Source organism: Chiloscyllium plagiosum, unplaced genomic scaffold, assembly GCF_037043375.1.
Source record: "Chiloscyllium plagiosum isolate Xiang-an unplaced genomic scaffold, Cpla_swu_hap1 HiC_scaffold_3, whole genome shotgun sequence".
Lineage (NCBI taxonomy): Eukaryota > Metazoa > Chordata > Chondrichthyes > Orectolobiformes > Hemiscylliidae > Chiloscyllium > Chiloscyllium plagiosum.
Window position 1 is genome coordinate 91,603,006 of NW_028270141.1, and position 14,784 is coordinate 91,617,789.

Genomic DNA, 14,784 nt, shown 5'->3' on the forward strand with positions numbered 1-14,784 from the left:
CACCAATAGGCAGGGGTTCCCTTTCATTCAAGTGCAGGTGATCTGTGATCACTGTTACCAATTCTGGGAGGGATGTGGCCACTACTCTGGCAGCTGCCACATCCTGGATCACTCTTGTATACAAGTAGCAGTTAAGGGTTTGGTGACGAGGGAAGAAGGGCTGCCCACTGCGGCGATTGCTCATGACACCATTTTGCAATTCCGTCATTGATACAGAATGCATGTACAGTACTGCCCTCACTTCAACAAGGGCTGTGGCAGAGCGAACGATCAGGCTGATGTAGCTGTGGTCTGCAGCTCAGAGTGGTTTGGGGAGCGATCTGGGGGAGTGCGAGGGTCTCCACTATAGTGCAGATAGAATTTGGCACATCGTCCTGGCATGATGTTTGCTGAACAACTGAAGTAGATAATGGGATAGTTGCTGAGGAATTGGGGGAACAGGAGCGGGCTTCCAAGGAGGTGGATGAGAATATTGGGGAGGGGGAAGGTCTCCATGCCATGACAGAGCGCAGTTGAATTGAATGTCACAAGCCAAGTAGGACCTGACTCCAGGCTCCAGTAGATAGGAGCTGGATGCAGCAGACAGTTGTGGATTGTGTTCGGGGGAAATTTGGATAATGCATGTGTTACTCTGTAAATCCACATAAAGTTCCAGCTGGGATTAGAATAAGATAGAGAGTTTTAGTTAAATGATAAGCAATAATTATATCAATCATTTAAGAATTAATTTCTCATTTATTCTTTTTCAATAAAGTAGTCAGGTTAAAAGAAAAGTTTGTTAAACCGCAAAAACATGCACAGAAGCTGATACAGATGAAATTTCGGATAAAATGCAATCTAGCTGAATCAGCATTAACCCTGAAGCTTTATTTGGAAGTGGAATGTGGGGACTACCCTGTATTGCACTGGGAAAGACAAAGCAACAGGTTTTAATCAAGGGTAGTGTGAGATATTGTGTTCTCAGCTGTCTTTATTAACTCACTCTCCAGCTTGCAATATTCATTAATACCGGATTTCCCTTCATTTATTCATAATCTTTTACTAACCCATTATTTGCTACAACACTGTTTCATTTATTCATTCATTAAACTGCAGTTTTGTGTTAACCAAATTTAGAAACAGCCCTTTCAAATCCATCACTGCATTCCCACTTTACAGCCCCTGCTACAAGCAGTATTTACCTCAGCGTATAGAACAATACCATCCCCATAAGTCTCCACAAAACATTATATATTAATCAGCCCTTACCAACCAAGTCCTGGACCTGAATAGATTAAAGATCTTTTAACTGGGCTATTATCTGTTTAAGAAACTAACCTACAAAACAGCGCTTGCATGAAATTGCACAAATAAATGAAACTCATACCAACAAATAGTAATAAATCTCATAACCCACTGCAGTAATCAGTTTAATATCCTTTATTCCAATTGCTAACCTATTTAGAGCATGTAGACCTAGCATCTTTACTAACATTTATTAATTAAAAAGACAAAAGGACGAACACATCCTAATTATGCAAGCAGGCTGGTCAGACATCCCATCAGAAGTAGCAGCTAGCATTTTGCACATTTTAACCCACCTCCTGTCTCCCAGGGCAGAAACCCTTCAAGCCATTGTGTACTATAAATGAAAATGTAAAACTATATTAATGATATGTAAGAACTGTGTATAAAGGGGCTCTTGTAAGAACTGTATTTTGGAATTCTATTGCGGCCTCGAACTTGTGCTGTCATTGCTGAATAAAGAGGTTATTTTCGCCAGTCACCGATTTCGCTCGTGATTTGAACATGATCCCACACCAGGAATGAAACATAGGCTATGGGGAAGAGATAAGAAAGCACCTGGGAAGATAAGAAGTGGTGAGACCAGGGTTAACAGGTGCTGTGCCACTTTTAGAACGTGTATGAAAGCAAGGTATTTGTCTAAAACAGATTATTTTGGAATTTGGGTAATGTACCATTTATATCACGAACAATATATCAACATCTGATGAATCCTTGTGGAGTTACAGTTACTGATGAAGAAGCAGTGCTCCAAAAGCTAGTACTTCCAAATAAACTTGTTGGACTACAACCTGTTGTTGTGTGATTTTTAACTTTGTCCATCTCAATCCAACACCAGCCCCTCCACATCAGAGTTAGAGTGCTATCTTGGAATCCTTTCTGGGGTACTCTCTCCAATGTTAGCACAACAAATGATCAGGGTTTCTGAGATTATTTTCTTGCATGTGTGTGATGTCCTGGACAATGACAAGATACAGAGTCAAAGAATTTGGTGCTGGAAAGGCAGCATCTGAGGAGAAGGAGAATCGAAGTTTTGAGCATAAGCTCTTCATCAGGAATGAGGGAGTGGCCCAAGGGGGCTGAGAGATAAATGGGAGGGGGTGGGACTGGAAGGAAGGGAGCTGGGAATGCAATGGGTAGATGAATTTGGGGGTGAAGGTGATGGGTCAGAGAGGAGGGTGGAGCGGATAGGTGGGAAGGAAGTTAGACAGGTAGAATAGGTCAAGTGGGCAGTGCCGAATTAGAAGGTTGGATCTGGCATAAGATGGGGGCAGGGAAAATGAGGAAACTGGTAAAATCCACATTGATTCCATGTGGTTCGAGGGTCCCAAAGTGGAAGATGAGACGTCCTTCCTCCACGCTTTGGGTGGTAAGGGTTTGGCGGTGGAGAAGGCCCAGGACCTGCATGTCCTTGGTGGAGTTGGGGGGAGGGGGGTGCGGGGATTAAAGTGTCTGGCCATGGGGCGTTGGGGTTGTTTAGTGCACATGCCTCGGAGATGTTTTCTGAAGCGTTCCGCAAGTAGACAAGATTCAGGCCTCCAGTGGTCATTAGGGACAGAGTAGGGTGATTCAGAAATTGTGTTTAGACAGGATGTATATAAGGACAGAAAAAACTATGTGGCCTGTTAGTTAATCAATGACTTGGATATGAGAATGGGGTTTTGAGGGATTGTCAACCATGCTGGCTATGTGCTGTGAGCAGCGTGGCTTTGTGGCTGTAGTTCCATTATTATGCTGAGAGGGGCAATGCTAATTTGACAACATTTTCCAAGTTGCCCACTAGCCTCGTGAACATGGTATCAGTGCAAGGGATGCTGGTCTTTTAGAGGATACCCAGTGAGTGGCAAATTGTTCTAAGAAAGAGGCTGGTAAGAGGGGGCTTGAATCAAACATGAGGGACACCATCAGAGCAAAGAGGCATTTAACAAGGTAGATTTAGTGAGTTCTTGTGAGAAATCTCATTAGGCCTCACAGCAAGAATCCCTCCAAAAATACTTGATACAACTTGCATTTAGCAATAAAACGAAAGATTCACTTCAGAGTCAAGTAGATAATCTAGTTCTGAAAGTAGATGTGGGATAGGTAGCTAATGAGGTGATTTTGTTAAAATACAGTGAGAGATCTTGTTAGGCTTCATGGAAAGGCTACTTAATAAGACAAGAGTCCATGGTGTTTGGAGTGGTTTATTAGCATGGATGGAAGTTGACTAACTATTAGAAGACAGAAAGTGGGAATAAAGGGTATTTTTCAGGATGGCTATGTGTAACTAGTTGAGTGCTGCAGTAATCAGTGCCTGTGTTACAATATATACTTATGATTAGATTATGAAAGTGAATGTACAATTACCAAGTTTGTAGAATACACAAAATAGATAAGAATGATGATTGTTGAGGATGACACAAAGAGCCTCCAGAGGGATATAGATCGGCTAAGTGAATGGGCAAAAACTTGGCAGATGAACTATAATATGGGAAAGTGAAAGATTGTGAACTTTGACAGGAAGAACATAGGTGCTGAATACCGTTAAAGTGGAGAAACACAATAGAAAACTGCATTGCAGAGGAATCTGAGGGTTCATGAGTTTGAATGATAAAAAGCTGGCTTTGAAGTTCAGATAATAAGGAAGGCAAGTGAAATATTGGCTTTTATTTCAAAGGGAAGGAGCATTATGAAGATCTTACTGAAACTAGACAAGGCATTAGTCAGACCACAATTAAAATACTGTCCCTTCAACTAAGGACAGATATATTGGCATTGGAAGCAGTCCAGAGAAAGTTCACTAACTTTATTCTGGGATTGGAAGAATTTTCTTATGAGGTGGGGTTGAGTAGACTCTGTTCTCGTTGGTGTTTAGGTAAATGAAAGATAACCTTATTGAAACATGTAAGATTCTTAGGGGATTTGGTAGATGCTAAGAAGTTGCTTTACTTTGCAGGAGAGTCTAGGACCTAGTCTAGTCTAGAAGGCATAATCTCAGAGTAATGATTCAGCCAATTAAGGCAAAGATGCAGAGAACGTTTTTTCTCAGAGAATAGTGAATCTGTGAAATTCTTCACCACAAAAAAGTTGAGGCTGGGTCATTAAGTATATTCATTTCTGAGATGGATTTTGTTTGTAATTCTGTTTATTTCTCTTTTTTCTCTGAAATAATCCCTTGAAAACTCATCTCAGCAAAGTTAGGAAGGTCATGCTTTACCTTGTGTTAAAAGCAATAGAACTTTTCTGACCATGAACTTGGAGTAAAACATATATCAATTACAGTTAGATGCATGCCAACAGCTTTAACTATAGGATATTAGCACAGAACCAGTTCACAGTATACAGTGCAAATGGAGGACTCTTATAATGCAGTGGTGGTCTCCTGTGCCTGAACTTGTGTAAGAACATTTCTGAACAGACTAATTAAAACAAATGCCTAAAAACTGATTAGGGGCACTTAAGACACTGTAGTGGTGTCCTTACTTCTGTGTTAGAATGCCCAGGTTCCAGTCCCACCTGCTCCAGAGGTATCTAATGACATCTCTGGCCAGATTAATCAGAAACTATCTATCCTGGGAATTGTATATACAGTGTTTCCTGCTGTGTCTTCAGCTGCCACAGGAACAGTTTCAGTATCATCACTAATTGAAGAGGGTACAGACGTTTAATAGAAAATGCTGTTGGATATATTATGTACAAAAATTATTTCGTATAAGTTAATTTTGTGGTAATTTTAAGTATGTAAGTAGTTCATGTTTTATTATGTCACTCCCCTATTTCTAGTTTCTTAGCTGGCGTTCAAAGTAGCTGCTGAAAGAATTAAAAGTATGCGTTCAGTGGCACAAATTTTTTTGTACTTGTAACTTTTTAAAAATACACTTTTTTTCATTGTTACTTGCTTGTTAGTGTTTAAATGCTTTATAGCTGATTTATGATCTGTTGTTATTGTCAGGAATGCGCAAATATGACCCCGAGAATTTAGATTTTTACAGGCACGTTACTCCAAGTGATAGATAAGATCCAAATTATTATCAATGTTTTCGTAGGCTGCCTCTGGAACAGCACTTTAGGGCTCTGAGTTCGTAAGTGGCTGGGTGCCAAGCATAGAATTGTGGCTTGAGGGTACAAATTCCAGCGAAAAAGGCAAGGCAAAAAATGTCTGCTCATTTTCAGTAGCATTGGGTGAAGTCTAGGAGCAGATGTCCTGCCAGCTCTCTCAAAAGACCCACACCTTTTCAAAATATCATGCAGAAAGGGAGGGCATTCAAAATTATTGATACTGAGAACATAATCTGGCTGCGGGCGATAACGTTATAATATTTCAGTCCTGGGTTTATGTTCTTTATGTGCGTAATCCTTATTTCGCTAAACCGCAGATGTCTCACCTAGATAACGGGAAGAGGTTATATGGGATGAATGCATCCACTGTATACAATAAAGGTTACAATCAAGACCTTGATTTTGTACTACTGTCCAGTAGCAGCAGCAGCCTCAAGAGTGGTTGCACAAAGCATGACAGAGGCTTGTGGAATCTCCAATCCCGCTGATTGGAAGTGACAAAATCCCTCATTTCGGTTCGGAGATGTGACCTATTTTAATGCAAGGTTGGCGTTCGCGAAACACCACCCTGTCTGACTTGCTCAAAAGGGACATGGGATCCGGGTGCGCCTTCCGTCCGCATCAAGTGGTCAGTCCGAAGATTTCTGCCGGTGCAGTTAGCGATGCGGCGACATGAGGGAGATACACACACGGAGACTCCCGCTTGCAGCCAGCTCGGAGCTGCAGCCTGCCAGCACAACGTTCCATGGCTGGTCACGCGCGTGCCCGGCGCCTCGCGTCACGTGCCAGACACCGTGCGCGCGCCCCCGCGGCTGCTGCTGCTGTTCCAGTGGTGGAGCGGAGCCAGACAGAGATAGACAGGCAGGTCCGTATACACAGCTCACTCTCCCTGCAAAATCCCCGTTTCCTGAGGCACAGCTCTTTAACGGGAAGCCGCGTTTCCCGGGTTCACCCGACACACAAGCAGCTGAAAACATCAAAACCCAGCATAACACTGCATGTCGGATGAGTGGAAGTTATCGCCTGCATTTTGTGGACACAGAGGTAAAAGCAATTGCCATCGCGGGGACGCTGTGTTCTTTTGCTGGCTTAGACATAGTGCAATTCAGGTGCTGGGTCCGGTTTAGTAGTTTCAGAATATGTAATAACAATAGAAACCAAGGCGAGACTGGATCGGTTTACATTACAACGATGCAGGGGATGTTGAAACAATGCGATGAAAACAGCTTATTCTGTCATAAGACTTTAGTTGACTTTAGCTTTACCATGGCAACACAGCTGTAAGACCACACGTTACGTGACCTTGTATCAATGGACAATTTCGATAGAAATTCAATATGATGACCTTATTAAGAGTTGGTGTTGAGTGGAAATAATTAAACGTGAAATTTATTTCTTAGATAATGAACAAAAATGTATTATGTACTAGTTAACGTGTTGTAACAACGTGTCTCGCGGATGCTGAATATTTACTTGATTTGCGTTATTGTTCGTAATTACGAAGAGTGCGCAAATTTAATTATAGTTTATGGGCTGTTTGATATATATTAGAATAAAAACAAAATACTACGGATGCTGGAAATATGAAACCAATACAGAATGCTGAAAAAACCCAGCAAGTCTGGCAGCGTTTGGCGAGAGAGAAACAGATAACGTTTCGAGTTCGGTATGACTCTTCAGAACGCAACTCAACTAAACCCTGTTTCTCTGTCTCCTCTACATGCTTCCAGATCTGCTGGGTTTCTCAGCATTCTTTGTTTAATACATACTAGTTGATCTCCCATGGCATTGTATATGAGAAGTGTAGTTCTTAAATAAAATAGGGATAGATAATAGGGTAAGTATCTTCCCGTTTTAAAGTGGCTTGTTCTTATCTTTTTTATATCTTTATTGCACATTCTTACGCCCATACCTATAGTCGATGCAGCCTAACTTGCAATATTTCCACTACAGGGAAACTGTAAATAAAATATGACAAGCTTACATTAGCATCAGTGTGGACATAGAAACTGCTAATGGCAAAGTTGATTGGAAGTGTATGCAATACAAGACTTAAATACTTTAAATTGTTACGCTATATCTCAAAATTTCAGTTACAATTTTAAAAATCTACATATTTTATGGAAGTGATCTATGTGTTGAAACTAAATGATTAAAATGCCAAACTGTTTAAAGTAACAATTTAGGTAGATTAGATTAGATAGATTAGATAGATTGATTAGATTACAGTGTGGAAACAGGCCCTTCGGCCCAACAAGTCCACACCGACCCGCCAAAGCGAAACCCACCCCATACCCCTACATTTACCCCTTACCTAACACTACGGGCAATTTAGCATGGCCAATTCACCTGACCCTGCACATCTTTGGACTGTGGGAGGAAACCGGAGCACCCGGAGGAAACCCACGCAGACACGGGGAGAACGTGCAAACTCCACACAGTCAGTCGCCTGAGGCGGGAATTGAACCCGAGTCTCTGGCGCTGTGAGGCAGCAGGGCTAACCACTGTGCCACCGTGCCGCCCATAAATTAGCAGGTCTTGCTAATTTTACAGCAAGATATGATTTATGTTTTATTGTCATCTGTGTTAACATGCTCTGTTGTCTGGGAGTACATGAAAAGTTATGGACCGATCTACAATTCCACCTATACCTGGTTTGTAGGAAGTTCGTCATAGAGATGTACAGCATGGAAACAGACCCTTCAGTCCAACCCGTCCATGCCGACCGGATGTCCCACCTGCCAGCACCCGGCCCATATCCCTCCAAACCCTTCCTATTCATATACCCATCCAAATGCCTTTTAAATGTTGCAATTGTACCAGCCTCCACCCCTTCCTCTGGCAGCTTATTCCATATGTGTACCACCCTCTGTGTGAAAACGTTGTGCAATACACAGAAGATTAATACTGCCTACCAAAAGGTGACTTGCAAATTTGTGAAGAATCAAAACTGGTCTCTTAGTCAGTATTAGTGTGTTTTTTTTGGGGTGGGGAAGTGTGGGGTGTGGTCATGTGTATGTGTGGCTCAGTTTAAATAAAGATGTAATCCTTGTTTGGGACCATATCTTACATTTTATTGGACAAATATGATTGTTAATGTCACTGAGGTGTCAGATCTGAACTTGGGTACCCCTCTCAGTCTCAGCACATTACTATGTCGCAATTCTGTGATGTATCTTTATTTATTAATTTACAAATAACATTTGAAGTCAGAAAAAGTGTAATGCAGACTTAGAAGTAGAAGATAAGACTTCAATAAAAATTAAGTTGAAGGGACAGTGTTTATTTGGAGGAAGCACATTGTTGCTGGTTGATATCCTATCATAAGTACAGCTTTCAAGAAAAATGGTGTTAGACAATAGGCTAATTTATTCAGACATGTTATAACATCTCCAGAACAGGTTGAGAAGCAGAGACCCTACCATCAATCAAACTACAGAAACCTATACTAAACCAGTGTGTGCAAGTATAGTTCGGTTCTCAATTTAGAGTCATGCATTTTCCTCTTGCTGTATTTCCATTATATATTTCGAAGTTTGTATTTTGAATGGAAAGAGGTTGCCACTGTATGGAACGGCCATTTCCTCCCATTATTAGTGACACAGCAGACATTGATCTTTCATCTATTAAAGATGATTTGGACTGCTATTGTGAATAGTTTTTACTTTGGAGGATGGTTGTGACTTCTAAGTGGAGTGGAATTTAATCTGCCTTGCTTAAGGCATTTCTTAAGCATGTAATGTGGGTATAGGATCTCAATATGCCCTGAGGTCAATCTAAGGCTAATTAAGCCAAGTTTTTAGAGAGTACACTTGCTAATAAATCCCAGGCTTTAGCCCTTGTTAAGATGCCAGATGAAGCAGAATTGTAATTTTGCTTTCTTTTGACACTTTCAGTATTATGTCTAATTATGTTTTCCATGTGCCAGATGTAAGAATTTTTTTATGAACATTGATAAGTGTGAACCTTTTCAAAGGATTTGTGTTTTCATCTAACACTCAGTCTCAAAATTGCAGTGTCTTCCTATTACTACCTGAGTTTGGAAAGGCTTTTAATTGCAAAATCTGTGAAAACTGCTTGTTCTTTGAAAGTGTTCTAAAACTTTGGTCACGCAAACTTTTAAAAAGTGCAATGTATCCCTGCCAATTAAGAGAAAATTGCACATACCTCAATCAAAAACCTCAAATTAGAGAATAGAATTGTTCCTTAATTTTTTAAATTAAATCCATGCTTATCCAAGCTGTTAACTTTTCTTGCAGATTAATTCTAAAGGCTAACATTTCTACCAACTGATCTCCAATTGCTAGGTTTATCTTGTTCCCACATTTTTTCCCTTCAATTTACCCAACATCTTTTCAATTTTCTCAATTTCCACAGCTACCTAGGATACATTCAAATCAGACCAGGTGACCTCTCCATGCCACCTCGTTATCACTTTGTATCTCAACAATCTCTTTGGTTACTGTAGTTTTGGTAATGTCTACTTCCTTGATGAACATTGCAAATAACTCATTTAATACCTTGGTCTAGGTACCAAACTAGCAAGTCTGCAAAGTGGATTGACTCAGTTCTTAACTTCTATCATTCAGCATGGAAAAACTTAGTTATTGAATAGTTGTACATCTTCCTTATTCACCCAAGAGGAAGTTATGAATGAGTCATTAGACAACTAGCAAGCAGCACCCAGTAGGCAAACATCAGGCACCAGGAGTTCATCCCATGCAGCCTGACAAACATCACAACTCATTACAAAGTATGGGTGCAATACTACAATGCTCCTGACCACAGCATAAACACACAGCATGCGCTATTGAGCAGCAGCAAATTGGGAACTTCAACAGCTGCTGTTTGACCATGACTAATCATGCCTTGTTGCAATTAATGATCAGGAAATAAACCAGTAAGTTTATTAAAGTTCCATAGGCAGCAGATAGACTATTGAGGGAGTGATGCAGCTGATCAAGGAGCAAATTGGAGAAGTATTGTTGGAGACAGAAGAAATGATGAAGATATCAAATGAGTAATTTGCAGTGTTAAACAGTCTATCATGTGGAACCTTGTCAAATGCCTTACTGAATTCCAAATAGACTGCAAGGTATAATTCTATGAGTATGACTATGACAGACTATTGCTTAACCAGTCTGTGGGAAAACCTCTCCCAATTTTGGCACTATTCCAGAGGTAATAGTAAGTAGGATTTTGCAGGTTGACAAGTCTTTTCTGTCATTGTCATTTCTAGTGCCTAGCTTGATACTAGGTGATCCACATGGTTTCATTTCTTTGTTGAGAATTTGTAGTGATTGATACAACTGAGTGGATTGCTAGGCTATTTGAGCAGGCTTTTGAGAGTCAGTCACAGTGCTGTGGATGTGATATTACAGATGTAGGTTTGCTCGCTGAGCTAGGAGATTCATGTTCAGATGTTTCATCACCATACTAGGTAACATCTTCAGTGAACCTCCGGATGAAGCACTGCTGATGATTCCTGCTCTCTATTTATGTGTTTGGGTTTCTTTGGGTTGGTGATGTCATTTCCTGTGGTAATGTCATTTCCTATGGTGATATGATTTCCTATTCTTTTTCTCAGGGTGTGGTAAATGGGGTCCAAGATTTTCAATAAGGCATTTGACAAGGCTCCGCATAGCAGACTGCTTAACAAGGTTAGAGCACATAGACTGCAGAGAGAACTGGCCATTCGAATACAAAATTAGCTAGAAGGTAGGAGACAGAGGGTGGTGGTGGAGGGTTACTTGTCAGACTGGAGGCCTGTGATCCCTGGTATGCCATAGGGATCGGTGCTGTATCCACTGCTTTTTTGTCATTTATGTCAATGATTTGGATGTGCTTTTGGAAGGTACGATTTGTCAATTTGCAAATGACACCAAAATTGGTGGTGTAGTGGACAACAAGGAAAGTTACCTCCGAGTACAATGGGACCTTGAACAGATGGGCTGAGGAGTGGCAAATGGATTCCAATTGAGATAAATGTGAGGTGCTACATTTTGATAGGACAAATCAGGATTGGACTTCTACACTTAATGGTAAGGTCCTGGGAGTGTTGCCGAACAAAGGGGTCTTGGAGTGCAGGTTCATAGTTCCTTGAAAGTGGAATTACAGATAGATGTTTGGTACACCTGCCTTTATTTGTCAGTGCGTTGAGTATGGGAATGGGGAGATCATGTTGCAGCTGTACAGGCTACTGGTGAGGTCACATTCTGGTCTCCTTCCTATCAGAAAAATGTTGTAAAACTTAAAAGGGTTCAGAAAAGATTTACAAGAATATTGCCAGGGTTGGAGGGTTTGAGCTACAGAGAGAGGCTGAATAGTTAGAGTTATTTTCTCCCCAGTGTTGGAGGCTGAGGCGTGACTTGTTATACCAGTTTATAAAGCCATGAGGGGCAGAGATTGGATGAAAATTCAAGGTCTTTTCCCCAGGGTAGGGGAGTCGAAAGCTAGAGGGTATAGATTTAGGGGGAGAGGGGAAAGATTTAAAAGGGACCTAAGGAGCTACATTTTCATGCAGAGGGAGGTGCGTGTATGGAATGAACTGCCACAGCAAGTGGTGAAGGCTGGTACAATTACAACACTTAAAAGGTATCTGGATGTGTATATGAATAGGAAGGGTTTTGAGAGATATGGGCCAAAGGCTGGAAAATGGGAGTAGATTAATTTAGGATATCTGTTTGGCATGGATGAATTTGACCAAGAATCGGTTTCCATACTGTACATCTCTATGGCTCTATGGCAATGTCCCAAACATCACCATCATCACCCTTGGTTATGTCCTGTTCCACAAATAGGACAGACCCAGCAGATGTGGCAGCATAATGATATACCATCAGGAATTAGTTGTCCTGGGAGTCCTGAAAATTGTCTCCACATCCCATGAAGTCAAATAGCATCAGGTTAAAGGGCAAGGAAACCTACTGCTGATTCCCAAGTACCATCCTCCCTCAGCTGATGGATTAGTACTCCTCCATGTTGAGGAAAGACTGTGGGTGGCAAGGATGCAAAATGTACGCTGGAGGGGGGGATTTCAACGTTCATCACCTGTCCACCAACTACAAGGCACAAATCAGGAGGGTGATGGAATACTCCCCACTTGCTTGGATGAATGCAACTCCAATAAGACTTGTGTTTGATATAATTCAGGACAAAACAGCCAGCTGGATTGGCAACTATCCATTCCCTCCACCACTGCTCAATAGCAGGGCTATATTCCTTTTTTAACTTTTTCTGGGGATGGGATGGATTTGATGCCACTTGCATTGAGGAGGCTGCATTCATAATACTCACTTGAGCTGAATTTAAACTCAGATTATCTGATTTTGTTGGTTGCAATCCACATGGCTTCATCTCACTCATCTGAGTCTGAAATGTCCCAAGTACAGTGTGAAAAAAACGCTGTTCATTCAATGAATGCTGCTGTCTACAAGGTGCACTGACAAAATCCCCCAAAGGTCCTTTGACAACATCTTCCAAAGACATGACCACTTCTGTCAAGAAAGGCAGGGCCAGCAAATACATGGGAACACCACCACCTGCAACTTCTCCTTCAAATTGGTCACCATTCTGATTTGGAAAATCTCACCATTCCTTCAGTGTCACTTGGTCAAATCCCTGGAGTTCCCTCCCTAATGGCGTTGTGGGTCTCCCCACTGTTATGGACCACACCCCCTCAAAATATTTTAAGAAGGTAGGCTAGACCCTAACTTTGTCTTATTTTAAAGGTAGATGTGAAGTGCTGTGTTCCAGATGCGATGTGACTGGTTAAACTACTCTACATTAGGCAAAACATAATACATTTAAACACAATAGTTTACACAAAAGGTAAACTTAACTGAATAATTGATACAGTAGCTGTTGCTAATTAACTGTATCTGTATAGTAACATAAACACATCCCTTGACAAACAGGCAAATTCAGACAGATTATCACATGCAGTTCTTCAATCCAGGAGGACAAAAGACATCAAGAGAAAACTGAGGAAAATAGCAGCTAGGAGACATTTACTGAAGCTTCCAACTGTTTGGAGATCCCAAAGGCTTCTACTTAAAACTAAACCTAAAAGCCTTTTTACAAAAACTAGAAAACCTGGTCTGAGAGCTGGCCCCACCCAGGCTGTTTCCATTGATCCAACTTTAAAAAAGTACCCAAGACATCACAGACTGTTTACTTTCTTAGAGACAGCTCTATACCTCTGCCTTACAACCTGTCTCCACAAGAAAGCCAAAATAACCTCTTAAAGTGATAGCATTGTCACACTCCAGCGAATGGTCTGCAGCAGTTCAACAATTCAGGTCACCACAAACTTCTCAATAGCTACTAGGAATGGGCAATAATTGCTGGCCAGCCTGCAACATTAATGTCTCACAAGTGAATTAAAAACAGGCAAAAATCTTTCTGGAGTAGTTGCCGTTGGACCTTCAGGAGGCCTATCTGTGCTCTCAGCTGGAAATGCTGATAGCAGATTTTAGCAGATTTAATTTCTTCACCATTTGAAGAATATCTGGATTTCTCTAATTATGTGGGCTTTAGATCTATTCAAAAGAGAAACTCCCCTTTTGTCTATCTTCTCTGTAGATTGAGCACTTTTATTGGGTGTTTACACTACAACTTCAGTATTGGTGTGGCGCTGTCACAACTATACTTTCTAAATTTGGGGATCACACCTTTTTGTGTGATTCTGGAGAAGAGTTGCACAAGTCTTTCTTGAAAGAATTCACTTGTTTTGATTTGAGACAAGCCAGAGTCCCTCATATTATTGACCTATCTGCAAATAATTTAAAGGCTTTGAGATTGCAGAGATTGCTACCCATGTTATACACATTAAAATACATTTTTGAGGAGAAAATCCACCTGACTCTGTATTGCTCTCTCGGACGGAAAATTCAGTGTTCCAGATAGATAGATAGACAGTGTAAACACAGTAGGGGCTACATTGGCTAGTCTCTGAAAAGGATTGTGATTTATGATTAACTTATACCCATTCAAATCATTGTTAGCCAGCAGCAAACATTGTGTTGCCTGCTAATTATTGTAATTTTAGTGTGCTGTCAACAGGAAGAGAATTGGATGCCTCCCAATGTTTTATTCTTTAAAAAGCAAAGAATGGATAATCCTAGGCCAGTTAGTTTACCTTTTGGTTGTGGGAAAGTTATTGGAATCAGTGCTGAGACACACAGCAAACCTGAGGTTAGGAGACTATAAATTAATCGAAGAAGGCCAACATTTATTTGTTGAGGGAAGTTCATGTCAGATGAACTTGAAGTATTTTTTGTGATAAGTAGCATTGAAATGTAATGGTTTGAGTCAACATGGCAAATTGGATTTAACAAACAACAGCCTCAGAGTTCAAGGGTCAGAACCAAACTGGATCTAAAATTATTTGGGCGATGTTGCATAACACTTAATAACTGAAAGAGTTAACTGATGTTATGAGATAAGCAATACTTCATATTC

General features: G+C 40.9%; 1 protein-coding gene across 3 annotated transcripts in view; it reads left to right on the top strand.

The window, feature by feature from the left end:
• The first annotated feature begins 6,206 nt into the window (after window positions 1-6,206).
• Window positions 6,207-14,784, top strand: part of klhl32 (kelch-like family member 32) — a 312,283-nt gene continuing 303,705 nt past the window's right edge. For all 3 annotated transcript variants that reach the window (XM_043685379.2, XM_043685376.2, XM_087981512.1), the window contains exon 1: window positions 6,207-6,366. The gene's annotated coding sequence lies outside the window, so the exon portion shown is untranslated. The remainder of the gene's footprint in view (window positions 6,367-14,784) is intronic.